The sequence below is a fragment of the Harpia harpyja genome, chromosome 4, assembly GCF_026419915.1.
Source record: "Harpia harpyja isolate bHarHar1 chromosome 4, bHarHar1 primary haplotype, whole genome shotgun sequence".
In the NCBI taxonomy this organism is placed as follows: domain Eukaryota; kingdom Metazoa; phylum Chordata; class Aves; order Accipitriformes; family Accipitridae; genus Harpia; species Harpia harpyja.
In genome coordinates this window covers 30,963,866-30,972,371 of record NC_068943.1, presented here as the reverse complement: position 1 = coordinate 30,972,371, position 8,506 = coordinate 30,963,866, and positions in this window count along the sequence as shown.

Sequence of the window (8,506 nt, the reverse complement as noted above, 5' to 3'; positions counted from 1 at the left end):
CCGGTCCCTGCAACTTTCCTGTTCTGGGTTAAGAGGGCTGGGTTTTGTTTATTCCTTTCTAATAAGATGCCTCTCTATGTCTGTGTAAGAAGAACCTGTTGCTTCTGACATGCTGCAAGAACCAGTGTCTTGATTAAGCTTTGTGTAGCTTTCAACTTTCTCATTGTTTTGCTGTGGGGTGGTGGTTTTGTCTTGATTTTTTTTTTAAGTTTTTTTTCGCAGTGTTATTAGGAAAAAAAATTCCTGCTTCTCAGGCTTTGTGACTCACTTTAGATAAAAATATTCCAGTGACAACCTTCACACTTCTGAAATTTTATTTTTATCTTTCTTCTTTTATAACTGAGCTACTGAAAATGTAATTGTGGGTGTCTAGTTTAAATTCAGTACACTCGGGCTTTGGTGTTTCTTTGTTTGTTTTAAATCCATCTCACCTACTGAGCTAGAACGGTTGAGAGAAAAAAAAAAAAAAAATCAGTCTTCACTCCGTTGTGGTGGTGCAGCTTAGACAATCTAGGCTTTGCTGTGAACAAAAAGTCACTTATGCTACAGCGCAGCAGCTCCTGAGACGAGGGTAAGGGAAACAAGCATTGTGTGGTTCTAATCGGTGTGACTACTTGGTCAGCAAGGGCTTTTGCAACCGATTTTGCGTGTTGATGTTGCAATCCCTGCATCGAGCGCGCAGGAGAAGGGGAGGTTGGATTAGCTCTGTGCCGAAGGGAGATGCTGTCAGTGCCTGATCTCTGTCTCGGCTCCTTACAACTGGGTGTCCCCTCTGCTTCCCCTTGTTCCCGTAAGGGCTAATGCAAGTCATGCGGTGCAGTTGTTATTCAGGAATAACAGTCGCACAGTCCTAGCAGATCGTGGATGTTTAAAAGTGTCGAGGAACAAATACAAACTCTTCAGGCAGGTGGTTCTGTCAAAGGCAGAAATCTGGGCTGGAATATTGTATTCCCCAAGCTATCTAGGCATGACAATCTGGGATACTATAGGCTGATGTCATCGTGAGGCCAGTCTTTAATATTTTTAAAAGCACAAGACAATTGGAGAAAGCTCCTGAGGACTGGAAGGAAAGCAAATATCACTTCAGGAGGATCTGGGGACCTACAGGCTCTTCAGCTTCACCTTGATTCCAGGGAAGGTGGTGGAGCAGATGAGCCTGGAAACCATCTCCAGACATACAGGGCAAGAAGGTGTTTGGGTTTAGTCAGCATGGATTTCTGAAGGAGAAATGCTTGATCAACTGGCTGGTCTTCTACAACGAGATTACTTGCTTGGTGGCTGAGGGGAGGGCAGTGGATGTTGCTTACTGTAGCTTTAGCAAGATCTTTGATGCTGTTTTCCATAAAATCCTCATTGCTGAAGTACGGGCTAGGTAAGCGGGTGGTGAGGTGGACTGAACACTAGCTCGAGTGCCAAGCTCCGAGGATTGTGATCAGTCACCAGTAAGTTGAGGGATGTGGTCCTTTCTCTCTGTTTGGCACTGGTGAGGTGCATCTGGGGTGCTGGGTCCAGTGCTGGGCTCCCCAGTACAGGAGAGACGTGGACATACTGGAGCAAGTCCAGTGCAGGGCCACAAAGATGCTGAAGGGACTGGAGCATCTTTGATATGGGGAGAGACTGAGAGAACCTGGAGACGAGAAGGCTTGGGTGGATCTTATCCATGTGGGTGGATACTTGATGGGGGAAGTAAAGAAGACTGAGCCAGGCTTTTCCCAGCAGTGTCCAGGGACAGGACTTGAGGCAAGGGATAACCAAAACACAGGAAATTTCTTTTAAATACGGGACAAAACCTTTATACTGTGAGGGGGGTCAAACGCTGGCACAGGTTGCCCAGAGAGGTTGTGGCATCTCCATCCTTTTGGGGATACTCGGACCGCGGCAGGACACAACCCTGAGCAGCCCGCTGTTGAGCGAGAGGTTGAGCTGGATGACCTCTAGAGGTGCTGGGCAGCGCTGGGAGTCTGTGGGTTGAAGTGGATGGGTTGCTCAAGATGACTTCTTGGTGTAAGACAACTGCTTTGGAAGCTCTGCCCCGGCTGAAATGACGAGAGCAGGCAAACCCAGCGGGCTGTGCCCGCGCAAGGCTGATGGGTTGCTTCGAGGACCGAAGAGAAGGTGCTGGGGTCCAAACTTGGGGTCCGCAACAACGGCCGTGACTGCGTGCCCTACGTTTGTTCCTAATGTCTGCCTTTGCGCAGCCTCGGACTTCAGCTCCGTGCATCGGTTTGCAGAGAGGGATGCTAAATCTGATGCTTTAACTCTCCTTGCAACGCAGTTTGAGGTGGATGAATGAAAAATGCTGCCTAAGTGTTGGGTTTTGCTGTTAGTTGGTGAGGTGAAAAAGAGTTGTGTCATTTTGGGTATTCGCTGGTGCTGTCTGGGAGTGCTCGATACCTAAAAGAAACTCCCACTCTCCCTAGTTTTCATTACTCTTCTGGCTTATGTTGTGTGCCTCTCTTCCTAAATTGTCCTCTAATTTCTAAATATACCCTTCAGGCAGCAGCTCTTGTTTGGTAAGACAGCTTTCTTGGCATGGTATAATTTCTCCATCTTTTCTTTATTGTATATGTAAAGGAAGCTGTATAGACTCTGTGGGCATGGGCTTTTGCATAAAAGCAATACCAGCTCAGTAAAATAAAGTTGAGGAATATCTGATGCACTGAAACCCCTAAGTGGTTGCAGGAGCAGTTGTTGTTTTGGGTGAGGGGAAATGCAGTACAGATTTCAGCTGAACGTTTTCTTTCAGGTTAATTAACATCATCGTGAAGACACTGATCTGGGTACTTGTTGCAGAAAACGAGACAAGAAATGGGAACAAATGCAATATGTAGTCAGAGTAAACCAGCAAATTCGTTTTCTGTTTGCCACAGCAAGCCAGGCAGCGAGTTGTTAAACCTGCTTCCCCCGCTCCAATCTCACCACTTCACTTTCTAAACATGGGGTGATCTGTCTGAACAGTGGAAGTGTAACCTTGGCTTCGGGGAGGCCGAAAGAAAATTGCCACCATCGGTATTTGTCTGTGCTGATCCACGGCTCTCGTGACCAGTGGGCATCTGTTCAGACCTGGGTGCCTTTTAAACTCTGCTTCCTCAGCAAACGGTTGGGGTGAAATAACTAGGTTTCCCACTGGATTGACTTACGGGTGGATCTGGGCGAGCAGGATTTTATTTCAGTTCCAGAGATGGCCTGAAACATCCCAAAGTATGCCAGTTCGTAATAATTTCAGAGGAGTTTTCTTTCTAATGTCTGACCAGCGTATAACATTTTGGGGATGTTGCTTTTAGATTTGTGAAACCTTCCTTTTCACTTGGGACAAAAGCATTTTGTTTCTGTTTTAACAGAAGCGAGGAAGCCAGAGCAGATCCTCCTCAGCGTGGGAGAAGGTGACCCCCATCCCCAGGCTCCCAAGAGAGGGGTGATCGGACCGGTGCCCTTGGGGTGCACGGGGCTGGCCGGCCCCATCTCCTGCCTCCCCGTGACTCCATTTGGTCCAAAGCGGTTCTCTCCAGGTGTAGGAAGAACCGGGCTGCTTTGCCAAGGGGCTGCATCTCTCACTTTGGGAGGCTGGACCTCTGCAAATTAAAATTTAAAAAAAAAAAAAAAAATGCCAGAGGATGCTGGAGAGAGGCAATGCGATACTGGGAGTATTCCTGGGCAGAGAGACGTGGGGGTCCGCGTCCCCGGGATGATCCCCTCCTGATGAAGTGCTTTTGCTGTCTTGCCTTCTAATTAAAGCTGTCTGCTTCTTCCTCCTCCTCTGCCCGGGCTGGGGAGTCTGGTCCACGCTCTCTCGTTTTCTGGAGCTATTAAGTATATTCAACCTCAATTTGAAAATAGCAGTGGGATTACTTAAACCACATTTCTCAGCAAGTTAGCTGTTGCTAAAACTCTTCATCCTGCCATACTTAAATCTAAATCCTCTTCTTTATTTTTGTTTGGTCTCTTAGCCAAGAGATTTTTGACTTTCAAGGGCAAGATGTCAGTATTGTACCAGCTAACGTTGGAGGGAAGGTGATTGCATCATAGAGCGACAAAATGTTATTGCGCCTTTCCAAAAGTGGAGGCTGTTTCCCAACCTTTTTATTAAAGCCTTCTGAATTTTGGTGCCTGTTTTGTCTTTTGTGCTATTAGGTGATACTCTTGATACAGATTTTCTCACAAGAGATGATGAAACTTGTCTGCCCTTGCACCATGGAGAGAAAATACCAATAACACAGGAAAAAGATTCCTTTTTTATTGGCCTTTGGTTTCATGGCCAGGAGCACATTTTCCATCTCAGTTTCAGATGACCCTTTCTGAGAACCTGGTGTCTGTTAGCCCAGGACCTCCATCCACACACAGGAGCTCATAGGTGGTGTCTGAGCTCCTGTGACACCCTCTGAGAAAACCCCAAGATGCCCAGAATTGACACATCTGGTGCTTTCCAAGGAACAAGGGTGCTGTGGAGGGAGCAGTATTTCGCTTCATGTACGTCTTTATTTTTAAAGTGGATTTAAGAAACGCTTGGCTTTTATATTTGAACAGATATTGGTAAAATAATGTAAAACTCCAATACTTGAGAGATTAATATCCTCATATTGGTGGTTCTGGGCCCATGACAGGCAGGTACCCCCATCCTCTTTGCCTGTGGGAGGGCTCCCCACCTTCTGGCATGGAAAGTATCTGGGGGACCCCGGTGTAAGCATCTTGCTGGAGCCTCTGCTATGCAGTTAGACGTGGCGTAAGAAAAGCAGTAATATGAAAAGTGAGTCTCTTCTTTTGGAAACAACTGAATCATTGTCGTTGTCGAAGTTAGAGGCAGCGTGGAGCACAGGCTGTTCTCGGTGGAGGATTACGAGATTCAGTTGGGATTTAGGAATGGAAATGCACACGGGATTTCCTTTTAAAAACCCTGTGCTTAAGTAGCTGGATTTTTTCCTATGCTAAAAACTAAAAATCTCAGGCTGGTAGGCTGCTTTCTGATTTTTTGGGGCATTTTGGCTCACCCCGTGGCGTGCCAGCGGCAGTGCGATGTACTGGTGTGCCATGCCGCATGCTAGAAATCTGGCTCGGTAGTGGAGTTTCTTGCTGAGGGTGCTGCAATGATCTCCTTAACCGAAATACCAGAGTATGTACAGATAAAGAAAGTGGGTGTAAGTCGCCCATGGAGGATAACGCAGGGTGCTGGTACCTGCCTCCTACCCCTTTGGCCCGAGGGGAGGGTAGCACGGGCTGGGTGCGGACAGCTTGAGGTTTCGGTGTGAGTGCCGACGATGATGCTCCATCCCGTTAAGCCAAGGAAGCCAAGACATCAGCCCACTGACACGTCTGGGTCGCAAGGCCAAGGCGACATCTCAGTGACCCACTTTGAATTTACCACTCAATTCATCTTCTCCAGGGCTATAAATAATTCAGCCTGAGGCAGTTCAATGGTGATAAATAGGACAATAAACCTCGTACTGCAGCGAAGGCTACAAAGAGAGCAGCGCTTTTTAATTGACTGTTGCGCGGTGACGAGGAAAAGCAGAGAAAACTCAAAGCGCTGCAAACAAACGTCACCGAGCACAAGTTCTTTGATGGCTTTGAAGTTTCCTAGAGTAATTCAGCCCTTATCAAAGGACGGCGTTTCACATAATGTTGGAGGTTTGAACCAGAAGATTACTTGTGATCGCAAAGTCTTCGCACACACTAATTTAACTTCATGGGACTGCTGTGAAGGTCCTGTTTTATATCTGGTAGGGTGTCTCCTCGGTCTGCTTCATTCATTCCGCCTCCGTGAGGGCCTGGTAAAACCTGAAGGTTGTAGGTGGGGAGGTCCGTAACTCTTGCCGCCAAGCCTTGTGCTTAGACCACTGTGCGACACCTGTCTCTCAATTAAAAGATGTTTTCTTTGCACTTGACACCCAAAACCGTTAGTCAGGTGCCCTTACTGCCCAGACGTGAGCCAAAAGCAGGAGCCACAGCAGTGGCTTCACAGGCTTGGACCAGGAGGTTGTCCCAGTGGCATCAGCTCTTGAAAAGCTGTCCCTGGCTACCAGTCCTGCTCATGACCGGTTGCCACCAACACCCCTGATCCCAAGGGAAACATGACCTGAGCTGCCCTCTGGGCTACCAAGCGAGCCTTGAAAGCAGGAGCGAGCCGCAGAAGGCTGGAAAGGGTAGCACATCCCCGGGTTGCCGGGTGAGCTCGCACGTGTCTGAGCGTGGAAAATAACCAGGCGTGCGGGAGGCTGGGGTTTTTGGCAGCGGAGCAGAAGCACAGCATTCCTCCCTGTGGTTCTGGGGAGATCTGGTTAAAGCTTTCTGGCTTGCTAGAGCTGCAGTTGCATCGTCTGAAGAACATCTCATGTGTTATGATTTTCTGCTCCCTGATGAAGTAGGCTCAGAGCTTTAGAATGACTATTTTTTTGGTTGGGGTTTTTTTTTTTGATGTGTGCCTATATTTAGCTTAATTTTTAATGGTCTGCTAGATTTCTCTGTAGTTAGCTAACAAGATCTGGTTCAATAGGTTACTGTGCTACATCCATGTCCGGTTTGACTTGCAGCTATGGGAAAACTGGGGCAGGAAAACTGGGGCCAGGGAATCTCAGAGCTTGCATTTGTACACTACTCATTCTGCGCCACTCCGGGAGCAGACGTGCCTCTGCTTTTTCCCCTGATCCCATCCAAGCACGGAGCCCCAGGGTGGCTCGTGGGAATGGCCTGTTTAATTTTATAAGCCTGGGATTTCTGCTTGGGGTCATGGGTGGTGGGGATGTATCCGGAGAGGAGCTGAGATCTGGCAAAACCACTCTTTGGCTGTTAATGGCTCCAGGGAGTAATGATAGAAAAGGCTTCTCCAGCCTGCGTCTCGTGCTCCCCCAAGAGATGGGATTGCTGAGTAGCCTGAAATTTGGTCTGCTTCAGCAGGATCTTGGCCACCACTGAGGGAGACATTATGGGGCATGATGTGGGAGAGGAGGGGAGGGAGGTGAAGGAGACGGTTCAGTCTCCATAGCCAGCCCAGAGCTGATAAATGGCTTTGGGAATGCATTGCCCTATTAAGGGCAAGCAAATGAGAGGGTGCTGACTTATGAATACCCACAATTTCTTGGGAGAAAAGACCTAAGAGACACATGGGCAACCAGCCATTGGTTTCTGGACTCAGGAAGATGCTGTTTATACCAGCATCCAATGACAGTATCTAAATATACATCTAAATCCATAACTCCAGCAGTAAGTATCAAAAGGGTTAACCATAATAAAAACCTAGCTTGGCATTGTGTCTTTTCACTGCGAATCACTGAAGTAGAGATTTTAATTCTGACCCGTGTAGTTGAGCTCCAATCACTTGAAGGTCTCTTTAAATTCAGGCCAGCATCCCCCTGAGACTGCACTGATGTTTTCTTACAGCTCTTTCAAATTTGTATTAAAAATGCTATACCTGAAGCCATTTTGATCAACTGATATTTGCTATGTTCCAAACGAGAGAATAAGGTTGCATCCCACCTGATCTTGGTAAAGTGAGACAGTTTTGCTCACGGGCTTGTTTTTTTTTCCTTAATGGTTTTAACTGCACCACCAGGAAAAACTTCATCCTTGCCTTCAGCTTCATATAGCAATACATCAGAGAAGGAGCGTAAATTCAGCAGGCTAACGGGGACAAAGGGTCATGGGAGTAGACCTTGGCAGATAAGCTGATGCGTTGAGCCCTGTCAGTACCTGGGTGGGTAATATATCACTGCCGCTGCAGAGCGAAAGGCCACCCTGTATTGCAGCTGAAATGGAAACCCCTGCAGTAACGGAGGTGGGGTTTCTTGGATGGATGGTGGTGGGGTGAGGTAGATTCAGGAGGGGGAGTTGTGGGCACTTGCAACCGCATGGGTGGCGGAGGCAATGCCTCTGTTTTTTTTTCACTCAGGTGAGTCTGATCCCTAAAATCACCTCCTGATCTCAACGAGAGATGCTAAATTCAGTATTAACCTTCAAACAATTTGTTCTCCTCAATGCAGAAGCTTTGGCCTCCAGAAGTAGGACCTGTTCCTCTTGGGGACAGAAAGCCCCGGTATAAAAAGACAAACCCCTGAAAGAAACCATTACCCTGGTCTTTCTCCCTGACAAAGCAAGTGTCTCGCACCTTGTGTTTTCTGTGGGAGGTGTGCTCACCCCAGATACATCTGTAGGGCACAGTGTGTGCCCCTTTGAGCCTTGACCTCAAATTCCTAATAGAGCCACTTTGGCTTTCAGAACAAGGGTCCTTTCTGTCGCCTGTGAGGGTGATGACCTTATAGCTCTTGCATTTATGGGTTCTTGGAAATGAAGCTGACGGGTGCTCTGTCAGCACCATTTGTAGGCAACAAGGTCCGATGGTGTGGTGTTGATGAATTTGTAATCAATCACATCATTTGCAAGTGGCTGTGTAGCGTTTAGACAGGTCAGGGCACTAAAACACTGCTTGAAAAATTTCGCCTTGGGTCTCTCTTGTGTTCCCTCTGCAGCTATATCAGGCTGGCTGGCAACCCCATACCCGCTCTCCACAGATCTTCAA